Here is a 16,251-nt window from a genome sequence, read left to right on the forward strand (position 1 = left end):
CTCATTCTCGCTTTTTCTCCTTCTCCACAAGTCTCGTGCTGCGCCTCCTGCTTGTGTTCCACCTCCTGCTGGCATAATGATGTCAGGGGGCTTCCCCTGTGCATTGAGCTTCTCCCTCCTCTTCCGCATCTGCACAGTTAAATATGCGTCTCACATTAAAGAGACATCCTTCTTTTCTTGTGCCATTGGCTTTACTATTGCATTACCTTCAGCCAAGACAAGGCAGCCACATTCTTAGGCTTATCAGGTAGTCGAATGTACGCCATTAAATTAGTTGGTGTAGTGAGTTCCTCACAGGAAGGGGAGTACTTGTCACCAAAGGGAGAGTCTTTCCCAGTGAGGTCTCACTTTTCTCAACAACTAATGAGGGTTTTGCGGAGCAGGCTCTCCTCCCTAGCCTCAGGGGGTAGGGGCTACAACTTCAGGATAAGGGGCAAATACCTTAACTTTATCACATACCTCTCCCCTTAAGGGAGTGGTTTGCCCATATTTATCGATGTAATCAACTGAGAAAGTCCACCTTTCATGTTTTCCCCCACTTGTCTGGGTCTGGAGATTGGATCTCACCCAAGTTCCAGGAGGGAGTATCCAAGAGCTCTACTGAAGTTTCCCAAGATTTTAACAGAGTACTGGGTCTACGTGTCCTGGACCAAAGGAGAATTTAACAGTTCTGCAAAGGTCAGGATGTCTCAATAGTAGAGGGACCTTATGGTAAGTCTCTACGGCCCCAAGCACGCAGGTTATTTTAACCGCTTGATTGTTTTGGATATCATCAAGGCAAATGAGGTCAGCTCTGACTGCAGAATGTCTGCTACCTGAGTTTATAAGGGCCTTAGCCCATATTCCATTTATTTGTACCTTTTCAGAACTCTGAAAAGGTTGCGAAGCTGAATAATATCTAACAGGGTTGTCCTCTTGTCTCCTCGCCCCCATGGTTCTGCTGCTAACCAGCCGCCTATCTCCATAGGTTGTTCAGGGTGTTTTTTAGGGCAGATCCTGGCAATATGTCCCTTTCCAGCAAAGGTGGGACTTAGGTAGGGGGTCTTTATTTGTTCTATTTCATCTCTAGGAGTTATGCAGGTATTGGTTAATTATGAGAGAAGGGTTCCTTCTAGGGGTTTCTTCCTTACCCAGATATTCCCAAGAAGGAATATTCTCGATTCTCTGACCTTTCTCAATCGATACGAATTTGGGATATGATCTCACATCCTTCCTTATTTCTATCTTTTTCCGTAGAAGTTTTCAATATTTGGCTGCTTCCAAGTGGGCTTGGGCAACCTGAATAGCAGTCTCGAGCGAGAGCTGAGGTTGTTGTTATATACCTCTTTTTGGGCACTAATAAATTGTTCCAAAGCCAGGGTCTCCAAAAGATCTGGTAGGGTTTTCTGCCCTAACCACTGGGCTAGAACATTTTGTACCCAGCCGCTAAATCCTCTTTAGGTAATAGGTGGATGTCCTGACATTTTTTTTTATCTGTAAAAGCATCCATTTGTGCCACCCATTCTAACAAAGCTCTTTTCATCTCAGGAAAAGGGGTAGCCCCTAAAGGATTCTACTTTTGATCTGAAGCTTGAAAGTTTCCTTTTAGTAAGGGGGCCAGATAAACCTTTAATCCCTCGTCTCAGTTAAAGCTCATTTTGACGATAAAGTTGATGACAAGTGGTAAACAATGCATTGCATTACACATAACATTGGAACAGTAAAACACACTGACAACGTTCTTTCAAATCTTTCCCTTTTCATTTCTTTTGCAATAAACAATATTTATTTATAAAAACGACCTTTATTTCACCCAACACTACTCAATACCTGTGTTATAATATCCCATAGATGCCAACATGACGCATTCCATTCAGGAGATGCTAGCGAGTCCTGGTTTTCACCCTGCATTCTGGGACTTGCTGATTTCTCCATTATAAATGTAGGACAGCAAGTCCCAGACTGCAAGTTTAAAATCAGGACTGGGTCATGCAGGCCTGTATGATACTCAAAACCCGTCTCAGAATCCCAGTGCATATTTAAGCTCAACACATATGTGACACCTCTCTCGAAGATAGTACATGTATAATAGATGAACACGCATCCAAATTAATGCAAATAGCCCTGCCTTTGCAAACTCGATTTCCAGCCCCCTCACTTCATTCAGCCTTGCTCATGGTACTCTTCTCAGCAGAATAAGGTCGCTTGTCGCAGCAGGAGCGCATACCGTGGTGATTTAGCACAGTACAAAAGCAAAGTATCAAAACTTTTAGTTATCCTATATTTTCTCTGGGGTTTGTGGTAAAGGATACCAGCCTTCTCAGTCCACCCACCATTGCCTTTACTGCTTACCGGGTTAGTGGGAACCCGCGGGAAGTGATTCACTTAAAAGAGCCTATGGAGTTAAATGAAAATGCATGCTTTAACCATTAAGGTTTGTCTCTGAGTTTAACTGCAAAAAGAACAGTCCCAGGACTTTGAAAATATCTTAAAAAGGATTGGAACAAAAACAGTAAAAAATAAAAGCTAATTAAACTCTGCTCCTTTCCCACTTACATCTCCACTGGTACACTAGAGACCACTGTTATTATATGACGTTATAGGTTTTTATACCGCGCACAGATGCCACTTTATCAGCGCTCTGGCAGCTCTGCAAAAGAAATAAGTAGTGGGCTTCACGGTTAGTGGGAGGAGCGGGAGAAAAAGCAAGAGACCTGTGATGTGCTGGTGGCAGCTACAGTTCGGATGGACCTTTCACTGAGCCTGGGTGCGAGATTCGGGAGGTGGCCGTCACATGGTGTTGGGCAAGTTTGGGGTGCTATGTTTTATGGTTGCGGTGTAGTGAAGTGTGTGCAGTTTGCTGTGCTAAGGAGTTGTAGTTGTCTGTATTGCAGTATGTGAGAGGTGTGTGCAGAGGGTGGAGTGTTAGGAACCGGAAAAAGCCAAGATCTGATGCTAACAAAAAATGTATACTTAGTAGTAGCTTTCGATCCTCCGTTTGCCCTTTCTAGTTGCATCAGTGAGGTCACCCCTGAGGCGATGGGTACCAATGATGCGCTGCCGGTCCATTGGCACCCTGAAATCCACCACCTGCTCCATTTCTGGCCGGGTGATGGTTCTCTTCCCTGAGGGTGATCAGTAGTGGGCGGGGGTTTCTTTGTCTGTTTGATTGGATTCCTTGCAGAGCTTAGGTTTATGGTAGGCATGGGGTAGATGCTTGGTCTAGTTTCCTCTTGTTTGTCCTTACTCGTGGCATGCCTGGTGGTGATCCTCGGTTCCCCTCCCTGGATTTCCCTGGGACGTCTTCCCTGGCTATTATAGCTGATCACCTTCACTGTGCCCGGATGTTCTCTGATTGGGTCGGGGGGTGAGGTGGTTGCATTGCTTCTCTTTGGTCTTAACCCTAACTTGTTTTCCAGGTTGTTTCTCCTTTTTCCCCCTTGCTGCTAGGTTGCACAGTGTACAGGCATCATTCAGTCGGTTTTGTTGTGCTCGGATTTGAGCAGCCAGGTTTTCAGCAATTTCCTGCATTTTTTATGGTCCTTGAGGGTTCAAATGTCCCTGGAGAGGGAGTTCCATAGATTCACGGCTAAGCATGAGAAAGCTGAACAACCCAGCTTTTTCTTTGTGTTATCGTTAGGGTTCAAGGTGGACGTTGTTGCAGGATCTCAGGGATCTGGCTGGTTTGTAGACAGAGAATTAATTTGGATGAAGTCTGCTCTCTGGGCGCGTTCTGCTCTGTGCGTTAGGCACAAGGTTTTGAAGGAGATTCTCTTTTTGACCAGGAGCCAGAGTAGCTGAGAGCGGGTGTGATGTGGTCCAGTCAAAAGTATACACTTGATTTAGTAAATTATTAGTTTCCACAAACTGCAATTAGCTGTGGATAATGACTGAAAAAGAAGTAGAAATGTGATAAATTAAACATGGAACACAAACAATTTGGGTGTTTGTTCGTTTATTTGTAGAGTGTGCCAGACCCGAAGGTATCAGGGCGCGTGGTCAAGAATACTTTAAGCTTACAAGTGACAGTTACAAATTACAGAATAACAAAAATAATAGTTAACAGCATGAGGATATTAATTACAACACAGTAAATATATACACAGATAGTCAATGTGCAAGGGTGTCATTCTTGCAGGGGCCATGACAAGCTTCTCTGTATGCTGCCAATTTTAGTATATGTGGTGCCAAAGAGAGCACAACTTGATCCCAACCCGAGCACTATTTAAACCTCAGTAAGCTGTAGCTTTCCTTACTAGCACAATTTAAAAATAATTCAATGGTGTTATCAGAAAATGAGTTGTGCCTCTGACTTCTTTTTTTGCTCTTTTATGGGATACCAAGCGCCTTTTTACTCCAATGTAGGTGGTTGAAGTTTTAAGTTGCGTTGAGGAATACATCTTGGTCTGCATTACATTGCTATGCAGTGGGGGTGCAGTAGTTCCCAAGTTCAATGCAGCAATTGGTTGTGGGTAGCTGTCAAATGGGTTTGTAGGGATACCAGCAAGATTCCGGATCAGGGGTTTTCTCTCCGATACAAATTTTCATAGAATTTTTGGTTCAGTTTTAGAAGCGGTTTGTCTAGCATTACCATACCCTGGTTGCTATGGAGTCCTTGTCTAATGGTGGTGGGTGGGGGGTGAGCTCCCACTGCAATTCATAGTGCCTTGTTTTGGACCCTTTGGAGAATGCTCCGATGTCACTCGTGGCAGCCACTCCAGACTGGAGAGGCGTAGGTCAAGGTGGAACGGATTATAGCTTGGATGACTTAGATCTTTGCCAATACAGAGCAAGATACAAGTGCCACTAATTTGCCAGTTTAGTTTTGCATCCATTGTTACCACAGGTAAGAGTTGCTGCTTTCCCATGTGATTGCCTCTCCATTAAGGTGGATTGCTGGGTGTTAGAGTTGCTGTGGTTTTACTTGAGTTGAGGGCAATCTACCAGTCAGAGAGCTTGTCAAGGGACGTCTGTACATTTTTTGTGACTTCCTTTTCACTCAGTTGCCATTTGTATTTTTGTTTTTTATTATAGGTCTGTGCGGAACCACATCTTTCAGGTGAGCTTATACCTCTCTGAAGCAGTCAGTCCGGTTGTAACTGCCATCTGTATGGGGTGGATTGCAGGTTTGGGTTGTTTAGTTATGCAGCCACAATTCGTCACTTGTCTTGACATCCCCCGCATTGGCTGGTCTAAAACATGACTGAGATGCAGGGGCAAATGGGGAACAATTCGGATAGGTCACTAAAGTAGGCTGTTTTGAGATCCAATTTTAAATAGAAAACTCAAACGATGCCGGAAGATATAGCCCGCCAGACACATCCAGTGCTTTGACATACAGACCCTCCAGAGAGGCCATTTTTATACCTGCTTCCCCCCACCCCCACTGTAGGTGCCTTGGTTTTTTTCTCACCTCTTTTACAGTTTCATGATCTAAGCTGGTTGGGGCGAGTTTTGAGAAGTCTGTGGTGTTGTCCGAGATATTAACCCTGCTTAAATGGATACACCCACCATGTTTTGGATGGAGATGTTCGCCGCCAGTCCGACACCTGCAGCTCTCCCATGCTTCCCGTCTTACTCACCCTCTACATCCCACTCAAAAAGGAAGATTTTCTTGGAATAATTCTGGTCATCTAGTGACTAGGTGGCCAGTTCAGGGAGATCATCCAAAACCACCCTGAAGTACATGTATAGGCCGAAATAATTAAACGAGATGACTTAGAGTCTTCACAGAAACTACTCCAGGATGAGTTCTGATTACTTGTATTACTCCAGGATGACCCCCCCATGACAACTTTAGGATGGGTGGGAGATTATTCCAGGGGGACTCCAGGATAGGTGATATTTAATGTGTATAAAATAAACAGTGGTAGTGCAGCCAGCAAGTGCTGTGTTTAAGGCAGCATCCTGGGTAAGTCTGTTAAGTGCAGAAAAGAAGAAAAGTGCGTGTAGGGGGTGGGGGGTTGGTGTATGGGTACAGATGGTCTCCAGTGCAAAGGGTGGCCAGAAGGCAGTGCAAGAGGGTGGCAGGGTAAGCAGGTATCTGGGCCCAGGGAACAGAGGATGGCCAGGTGCACAGTGCCAAGAGAGCAGATCAGCAGGGGAGAGTGGGAGCGAAGGCAGAAGCTAAGAGGAAGGTCTTGAGGTGCTTCTGGAACCGGAGATTGTTCTCCTTAAGTTTTAGAGTGGCAGGGAGGCTGTTCCAGAGGGAGGCGCCAGCCGAAGATAGATATCTACCTGCAGCTCGTTTCCTTGAAAAAAGATTTACCCAGAGGTAGTTAGAGGAGCGAAGAGCTTGAGAGGGGAGATATTTGCGGAGGGATAGCTGAAGGTATTTGGGACCCAGTCCCCAGAAAGCCTTGTGGACAATGCAGAGGGTTTAATCCTTGCATCCACTGGAGAGATTTCAGAGCTGGAGAGATCTGATCCCAGGGCTTGAAGCCAAGGACAAGTCTTGGAGTCCTGTTCTGGATTAGTTGCAGAGGGCGAAGAGTAGAGGCAGGTAGATTTAGAAAGAGGCTGTTACAAAAGTCCAATCTAGAGAGAACCAGAGCTTGGGAGACAGAGCTTCTGAGGGAAGAAGAGGAAAGGAAGGGTGCCTCTGAGGAGGTGCAATAGGAAGTTAGACTTTAGAGACCTCAGAGATATGGGCAGAGGAGGAAAGTGTGGAGTCAAAGATGACCCCAAGGTTCTTAGCCTCGCAGGTAGGGTTAGGAGGAGGGCCAAGGGAGGCCGGCCAGAAAGTGAGAGAAAAGGACGGTGAGCCGATAAGGAGGATCTCAGTCGTGCTGGCATTCAGACAAAGATCATTGGTGGCACACCAATCTTGAATGGCACTAAGGCAGTCAAGGGGGAGAGGAGGAGGCCAAGGGAAGCCGGAAAATGAGTGGAGTGGCATCAGTGTAGCACTGCAAATTTGAGCAGAAAAATCGCAATGCAGTGGGCGAGGGTTTCCAGGTATTGGTTGAAGAGCCAGGGTGAGAGGTTAGACACCAGGGAAACCCCACAGGTAGAGAGGAAGATAGATGATAGGAAGGACCCCAGTTGGACCTGGGAGGGTCGATCAGAGAGGAAAGAGTTCAGCCAGGCCAGAGCCTGAGCAGCAATACCCAGGTTACTTGCAAGTACTGTTGGCTGTGGACTGGACTGTCCTGCATTCTGGCTCTTCAATACAGCGCTGCCGTTGCCTTGCGCTGCACCGTGCCCTTCTCCTTTTGTTGCCGTTGTCTCAGCTGGGACTCATTTCTAACGTTGGAGGACGTCTCTCTGTGTTACACACAGCTTGCCTGGCCCTCGTTGATGGAATAGAGGAGGTGACTTTCTTTTTACTCTTTTCATCCCCTCGAACTGGCCACAGGGAAGGGAAGCCCGCCCCTTGTTTTGTTGCCCTTCATCTGCTTGGAGGAGTGCCTAACCCCCCTGCTTTGTGTTTTTCCCTTCCCCTAGGTTTCCTCTTCATTGGAGGCCCCGCCCTATTTTACTCTGTGGCGCCCAGGCAGTCTCCATAAAGGCCTCGCGCACCCGCACCGTGCACCTGCCAAGTACTTGCAAGTACTGTTGGCGGTTCGTGTGGAGGTGGGCGCAGGGCTGTCTCTCGGTTCGCCTGAGCCTTGCAGCTTCTGCTGTGCCGGCTCCTGTGACTGCAGTGCAGATCACATCCCCCTAGATTTCTTTGTTCCTTGCATGGTTAAGGGTGGTGCTTGTCCAGGCTTGGGCTTTATTGAAGGTAGTGTGTATTCCATCTCATATCTTCGACCTTTTCCTGGTTCCTCCTTTCCTGTGTATAAGGCTGGTTATATTATTTTTTTGTACGTTAACCTTATTGTGTTCTCTAATCAGCTGTACAACTCTATTGCTAGCACATGCTCATTTGAGACAGTATTGTTCTTTTTCTTTGTAGGTTATGTGTATGTGATTGTCCATTGGCTCTATTCATCCTAGTATACCTTGTGTGTCGATTTCAAATATAACCTCTGTGTCCTGGAAAGGACAGGGGGGCCGTTTTAGCCGCGGTACATCCGTGGCGCAGGGTACGGTTTCCTCTTGTCCCTTTGGTGTGGGGGTATTGTAACTGTTTTTATATAGGGGGTGGCTGTTAGCTATTGACTATGAGCTCAACTTTAAGAAGTGGTTCCAAAACTGGTTCACCAATTAAGGAGTGTTCCACGGATAGTTAAAAATCCCCAAAACACTACGCTCCTCCCGTCTCCCTCTATCCCAAAGTCGCTTTTGTCTATGCCTAGATCATCAGAGAAAAGGGGCGCTGGGTTGGTTCAAGATGGGAACCATGAGCTTGTCACTATGGTATTACCACCTTCTGCCAAGCCTTCATCTCTTCCTGGCACTCCCAATGCATTGGCAGTTTCAACCTTTTCAATTCAGGAAGCCAATGATATTGTTGTGGAAGAGGGCGATGTTGACATACATGCACATGAATTAAATTGTTCCTCTCTGCATGCCCTTCGAGGTATTCCCGGTATCTCAGACAACTCCATCTTGGCACCCACAATTGTCTAAGTAGAAGAGTGCGGCTCTCATTGGGCCCCTCGTCTCCTGCTTCGTCTTCTTTCCCATTTCGTGAACAATTTCATTTCCATCTCCCTTTGGAAAACAGCTCCAAAAAATTTGCCGGTCCGGGGAGCGTCCCGATGGCTACCCCATGTAGGGTTATGGAAGGAGGCGCTGCCTCTCTTTATGATCATATCCATACTAATGAGGGATTGCCAGTAGGTTTCTTTTTGCCAGGTGGTGTGGACTCTTTCTCTCTGGAAAATGAAGACGTACCGGCCCCAAAGGGGGATATTAGATCGGGGTCTACCCCCGAAGACTACTGTTCTACCACTCAGCCAAACGAACCCCTCAACTTCCCTGTAATCTCGCGCATACTTAATTTGCTGGACAAGGGACATGAGCTGACACACTACTCAATAAGGGAGATGCAGTCTTCACTCTCTTATATCAAAGACAAGATGGTTAGATTGGAAGGCTTCATCTTAGCAGAAGAACAATCTAGACATTTTTTCTTGGCACAATTTGGAAAAATGCTGGTAAATGTTCCACCTATTCCAATGCATTCCCCGACTATTATCTTGACTTGTTCACAAGGCTCTCAAACTGAACCGGCGTATTGCTCGATAGACCCTCGGCAGAGATCTTACGCTCAGTTTGTGTAAGGGGATAAGCGGATCCCATTGGAGCCTAGCAACTGGGAGGCTACTGATCTGGTGGAGATCATCAAACTCCAGCACGAGCGTCTGCTACAGGTGGAGCATCTTTTATATAAGCTTGCCGTCACCCAGCAGCATTTGGATCCAATAGAATGTTTAGGAGAGAGAAGTGAAGTTGTCGACGGGACTGCTATCCCGCCAGACAGCCCCTCTCCTTTGACCGACCTCATCCTTGCCCAGTCCAGTCTGCCATTGCTGGCTGCCGCTTTGCCTCTGGACTCTGAGGAAGGTCCTGTAGTGCATGAAGGAAGGCACTTTGTTTCTCGAAAAGCAAGGAAGTCTTACTGAAGAGCCCAAAAACGCTTAAACCAGACAAAGGCTACCCAGAAGAAAGTTGCCATCAAAGTACTAACTTCTAAAAACGTACAACTATCTTCTGAGCCCAATCCCAATCTTATCAATAGTGTCAGTGAGGATGATCTCAGACTGGATTTAGGCGACCTTGACGAGGAAAGTAGGAAGCACCTACAGATTGCAGTCTTGAAAGGTGGCAATATCCAGCTTGCCCCCCGTGGCCCTTTAAGGACCCCCCTGGCCCAGATGAAATCTCAGCTTCATTGTTTCTTTCCTAATATTGAATCCAAAAAAGTGTCTATTCGGCAGCCAGCCGACGCCATTGTGGCAGATGTTGTGAGTCCACAAAGTGTTTCTCTACCCATGGAAGTGATTTCAGGTGGTCTGGGAATAGATTCTAGGCCCCCGGCATCTGTAGTTGGTGTAGCTCCAGACCGGGTCACTCCTGTCCTCCTTCCGGAAGACATTCTTGTTCCTCTGCCACTGGTGCGGCCTTCCATTGTGGAGGATGGACCCTCCCTCCAAAAATCCCCTGGAGTGCCTACTCCCGATGCTTTGTCTTTTATGCAAACGCCTAAGGACATGAAATTAATTATTGGTTGGACCAGCAACCCGGAGATAAATGGTCCAGCCCAAATAAATAGATCATTCTTGATGAATTCATTTTTTCAAATTCCCGCTTTAAAGAATCTCTTATCCAAGCGCCTCGACTGGGTCAAATTAGCGGCTCACAACAACTATAGAGTCCTCTGCAGAGTGCAATCGCCAATCATATCTAAAATGCTTTTGGAATTTGCAAATGACTTTCAATCCATCAGTCTTACATCCAGCTTATTTTGGGAAATGGACTGTGCATGGGCTTTTCTTGACTGGGTTCCTACCCCCCTCACCCCCCCGCCAGTATGCTCAGTAGTTCCAGCCACGGATTTTTCTGATTCCCACGTCAACCAACTTTCCAACCAACTGGCTTCGCTGACGCAAGCACTTAGTGGTCTATCCTGGCTGGAGCCCTGTTAAAGGTGGCTGTCGCCATTAAGGGGCCCACTTCTGGCTCCTAATCGGCCAGTTTGACCATTGCCTCATGGAACTGCTGTGGCCTAGACAACCTCGCAGTATTGCACAATCGGGTTGAGCCTGACAAGAAACCAGATATTTTAATCCTTCAGGAAACGATGGCCCTAAGTGATATTGTACTAGACGGATACTCCCGTTTTTCTGTTCCAGCTCGTCGTATCCTTGCAGGCCTCCCTTCCGGGGGTATCACCGTTCTTATTAATAATGGCCTAAATGCAGTGGCCTCAATACTGGCCACTTCTGACTCATGCATCTTGGTGGAGTGGTCGTTTGAATATTCCAGGGTCCAGTCCCTGCTCCTACTGTTCATGTATTGGAACCCGAAGGCAGTTCCCTTGAATTTGATTTTAGAGGACTTGGACCGGATTTTGGCTTATGCCTCTGTTCATTGTCCTAACCATGAAATTGTGATTGGAGGTGATTTGAATTCATATTTGCAACTTACAAATTCATTATGTTCTTCTGCGTCCTCCTCATCCTATGCACAGCATGCCTCATATAGAGGGCAGCAGTTGGTTAGTTTCTTTGAAACATGGGGCATTTACCCAATTCAATTGGCCCCTCACTATCTGTACCTCATGGTGTTGAGGTACAGCCTCATCTCTCATTGATTATCTACTCGCCTCTAGAGTGTGCTCTGGTTTGCTTGAACCAATCTTAATCTTAGATTTGGTGTTAAGTGACCATCATATGCTGGTTTCGCAACTTCATATTGGGTGTGATGCCTACAATAGCCTCGGCTTCAGCTTCCCTGACCAAATGTGACAGGAATACTATCTCTGTCAATTGGCATCCCGCAGTTTGTAGGAAACTGGTGTTCCTGGTGAATAGGGATCTCCTAGTGTGTCAGGATGATTCCCTCTCGCGGGGTAATGTGGAAACAATCAATGAAATCAATATCAAAATGATTCACATGCATTTGTTATCCCTAGTGAAAGATTCCCCTTTAAAGGGTAATCCCTTGGATACTCATCAAAATTTAAAGCAGATCGCGATTTTAAAAAAGCAAAAAAATCACAAGCTTTATATCTTGAGAAACCAGTCCACCTGCCTGCCCTTGTACCATCGAGAAAAAAAAAAACATATTGCTGCTCGTTTCAAACAAAAAATAAAATCTCTTCGTCAGGCTGCCTACACTTTAGCCAATCAATATATGATTGGCTGGCTGTGTAAAAAATAAAACTCGGGAGATATGGGCCATTTTAAGAAATGCGGCTGGAAAGGCTGATACCCGCTCAATGGCTACAATATTGGGCCCGGAATGGGAGAAATTCTTTTGCCAAAAATATGCTTTGCCAGCCATCCATGCCAAATCAGAAAGTGCCCCCATGCAGTTGGCCTTTCCTAGGGTTTGTCCATGGGAACTAAAAGACATTATATGGGCAATTTCTCAATTGAAATTTTCCAAAGCAACGGTCCGGATGGGTTGCCCCCCTGCATCTTCAAGGATGACCCACACTTTTGGGCAAGGTACCTTCTCCCACGTCACCACTTGATCTACCAATATGGCATTATTCCAAAATCATGGCTTACGGCTATCATAACTCCTATACACAAAAAGGGCGCTTTAAGTAGTCCTGTACATTTTAGGCCTATTGCCCTTATAGATACAGCTGCGAAAACCTTTGCACAACCGATTCTGTTACAGTTGGAAAATCACATAAGTGTGCTAAATATTCTTTCAAAAGCCCAGGTTGGTTTTCGGAGGGCAATGGACACACAATTAAATGCCTCGATCCTAGCCCATCTTCTACGTACTGCACACTCCCAATTTAACGGTACCATCTATATGGCAGCCTTAGATCTTTCAGCTGCTTTTGACAATGTACTTCGTATTCGGCGCTGGCATATGGCATTCCTTCCACCTTGGTAGCGGTAATTGCCGTGCAACACCTCGTATCAGGTCCGCATTAATGCTGAAGGGTTACTAACGGAATACATCCCCACGTTTATAGGCGTGAAACAGGGTTGTAATCTGGCCGCTGTGTTATTTAACTTATATCTTGCCGACATTGATAAAATCTGGCAGGGCTCAAACTCATTTCCGGCAAAACTGGGTACCATGCGGCTCCACTGGCTGGCATTTGTGGATGACGTAATCCTATTCGATAGAGTACCTTTTGGACAAATTAAATCTATTTCACGAATATTGTATGCTTAACAATATGACCATTAATCCAGCTAAATCACATATAATGGTCTTTACAGCAAAAAAAAAAAATCTATCAATATTTACTTTTACTATCAACGCCCAACCTATTTTGATGAAAGAAGAGATTACCTATCTGGGTTATCACCCATCGAATAGGACGTCTATTGGTACATGGCGCACAGTGTTGAACGCAAAGTTTAATCCCCTGATGGCCCAAATGAGAATTATCTTTATAAAATACTGCAGATATTCCCTACTGCCTCTCATACAATATTATACTATGAAAGTAGAGCCCATTCTTCTTTATGCAGTGGACATGTGCCTTTTGAAATTGGGGCCCCTTTTAAATTTTTTACAAGGGAAACTTTGGAAGACAACTCTAGGGCTACCTGGATATTTGCCTAATGCCATCATCCTACATGAATTAGGTTTATATCCTTTAGCGGATAAATATCTCTGGCGGAGGGTAAATGCCTTTTCTAAAATGATTTCCCTTCCTCCGAACTCACTTTATGAGGTCTTTCAGTTAATGCATGCCGACAAATGTCCAAGCTCGATTTCTGAAGTGAAAGACCTCATAAATGCCACCTTAACATCACTGAATATGACGCAGGAGGATCTGATTAACACTCCCATTAAAGTTAAAACTCGTTTCTTCAAAAACTCTTGGGCATGTAATTCGGACGAGATCGGAGGTTACTCTTCTTTTACCACCTATGCCACTTTTAGACATGCAGTTACACCTCAGCTGCCTTATGTATTATGCTTCCCTGACAAAGATGCAAGACGTTCATATATGCGTTTCCGTTTGGGCCTGATCCACACAGGCGCCCGGATCAGGAACTGGGCTTGCTACAGGGACCTGGTGAAGTGGGAGGGTTGTAGATTTTGTCTCAATACTTTTGAGAGCGAGACTTGGAACATCTCTTTATGTACTGTAACTTTTTTCTCAAGCATAGGCGATGCTGCTTGGATGCATTTTTGTCCTCCTATTCTTCTCTTGCATGTCATCTAGTTTGGCTTAGATGCATGCAGGGAACTACAAATTCCATTATCCTAGCAACTGTCAGATTGGTTGTAATGATTGAGGAGCGGTTGATACCACGCAATAGGGCCATCTTGTGTGGGCAGTCTTTGGTTTCCTTTTCTTCTAATTAATTTGTTAGGGTGAAATATCTTCTTCATTTTGATTGTCCTTGATGCGTTTGTTCTATTTTGTGGTGATTGAGTTTATTATTAGGTATATATTCTGTATTTTAGTTCTGTGGGATTTTGGAAAGTTGGCAGAGGGCTGCTTTCTTGTACGTGGTGTTGCATGTTGTCATATAGATTGGTAATATGTTTAAGTGTTTAAACATGTTCCTTTGTTTATCCAATGATTGTTTTGATGAATTTTACATGTAAATTATGTTACATGATATGATATGCATGATTTGTAAAGGTGTAAATTAATTTTTGCTACCAAAAACAAATTATTTTAAATAAAAAAAATTAAAAAAAATACCCAGGTTATCACGGAGCCAGTTGATCAGGATGGTGTGGTTGACCGTGTCGAAGGCGGAAGAGAGAGCAAGGAAGAGGACAGAGGCAATGTTAGAGTGCAGGTTGGAAAGCAGATCTTCACAGATGTTCAGGAGAGCAGTTTCCGTGCTCCTGGCTACTCTGAAGCCAGACTGGTGGTCATGGAGACAGCCAACAGAATCTGAATGAAGGTTAAACTGAAAGATGGCCAGCTTTTCCATGAGTTTGCCCAGAAAGGGGGGGGGGGGGTAATGGAAATTGGGTAATAGTTAGCCAGACAGGAGGGATCGGCTGTGGGTCTCTTGAGAAGAGGATGCACAAGGGAGTGCTTCAGAGGGGAGGGGAACGATCCTGAGGCAAAGAAGTGGTTGCAAAAATCGGCACAGCCCGGAGCAAGGTGGTCAACGTGGTCCTTGATGGTTTTAGAGAAACCGTGATGAACCTGTTTTGACGAGGCAGGGGATTACTAAAGGATGTCCTATGACAACTTTAGGATAGGTTTGGAATTCTGAATGATTATTGCAGACAACTTCAGGAGTTATTCCACGATGCTTCAAAAAGATTTAGGGAAAGGGTTTTGATTACCCCCAGGATGTACACCGTATGTGTAAGACAGGTGGTATTACTATAGGGTGAGTCTAGCTTGACTTATGAATAGTGTACTGGAAACTTCAAAAGGAATTCACAGCCATCACTTGCCTTCTATGCTAGATCAGTCACATGTAGTTAACCAAGATTTCAGAACTACAAATCCACCCCACGTACCAACCTGTAAACTCCCGCCATTTCAGTTATCACCTCTAGCTAACATGGCACCCCACCCAATAAAGTCCCACAATTACAAATCACTGCATTAAAATACACACTTTCAGGGACCTAAACAGAATCTGTTAAAAGTCTACTTGCATGACAGAATGCTTACAGTCACTTCACCAAATATCACTATGAGCAGCTAACAATTAGTTAAACCATTCACCAGCCAACAATTAGTTAAACCATTCACCACTCCCAGAAAAACACTTGCTGACCCCACCAGCAATCAGACAATACCCACCAGATCAACTGGTCCTACACACAAGAGCACTTGCATCTTCAGTTTCACACAGCAGCATGGGCGTTACAATTACGTTGTTTATTAGTAGCAGTGGCTGACGTAGCAACCAAACTCAGTTGTGGGGGATGTTCCAATTCCATTGTTTTTAAAAGACCGTTATCTGAATGATTAAGCAGGTGGGCGGGAACGTGTAGGTATTGTAAGGTAAGAATTGGTGTAATCACACTTTGTGCGACTACATAAGACAATCTGCTTGGTATTAGGTAATCCAACTTTTGGAATAGGTCTGTACTACATAAGTTGGTGGTGTGACTGAGCAAGTGGGTTAAATGTGAGCAGTACAAATGAAATCAGTAAATACAAGTAATCAACACTTACACTCGGTTTTGGTTATAAATAGTTCTTTATTTAACATCAGTATTAGTAAAGCATTCTTTAAAAAGACAATTGGTTGTAACAGTCAAGCAAACTTTGGAATTACTTTTCAAAATCAATAATACTGATTCGAATACGTGACTTCAATAACAAGGATAGTATTAGGCTAGTATAAGGAGATCCGAATACCTTACTCCTACACCCTGAAGTGACTTCAATAACAATGATAGTATTTCATTAATATATAACACCAGTATACTTTTTAAGACTCTAAGGGTTAGGAAAAAATAAGTTATAACATGCACTTAACGCGAGAACAATTTGACTCCTCCAATGAAATCTCTGCAAGCCTTTCCCAGCAGAAAAAGTGTGCAACTATTTCAATCTATGAGGGGGAAAAGCAATGCCAGAGTCAATGGATTCAGAAAGGTATCTTTAGGGAGCCAAAGTCATTTGGACAAAGTCAATAGTTCTGCTGCACTTCTTGGATAAAAGTTTGACAAAAGTCAGATAGTTCACTGTAGAGGAACACAAGCTGTTTAAGCCTATGCAAAGAGGAACACAAGCTGTTTAAG

The 16,251-nt window shown here is 44.8% G+C and overlaps 1 long non-coding RNA gene and 1 other non-coding gene across 2 annotated transcripts in view; both read right to left on the minus strand.

The window, feature by feature from the left end:
- Positions 1-4,073: 4,073 nt before the first annotated feature.
- LOC138461657 (U6 spliceosomal RNA) lies at positions 4,074-4,179 on the minus strand. Its single transcript, XR_011264270.1, has one exon. It is a non-coding gene; the product is annotated as a U6 spliceosomal RNA (small nuclear RNA).
- An 11,506-nt stretch (positions 4,180-15,685) lies between these two features.
- Positions 15,686-16,251, minus strand: part of LOC138569541 (uncharacterized) — a 38,387-nt gene continuing 37,821 nt past the window's right edge. Inside the window, exon 4 of the long non-coding RNA XR_011303258.1 lies at positions 15,686-16,221. This is a non-coding gene — a long non-coding RNA (uncharacterized lncRNA). The remainder of the gene's footprint in view (positions 16,222-16,251) is intronic.

The sequence above is a fragment of the Ambystoma mexicanum genome, chromosome 1p, assembly GCF_040938575.1.
Source record: "Ambystoma mexicanum isolate Mex_15411 chromosome 1p, UKY_AmexF1_1, whole genome shotgun sequence".
Taxonomy (NCBI): Eukaryota; Metazoa; Chordata; class Amphibia; order Caudata; family Ambystomatidae; genus Ambystoma; species Ambystoma mexicanum.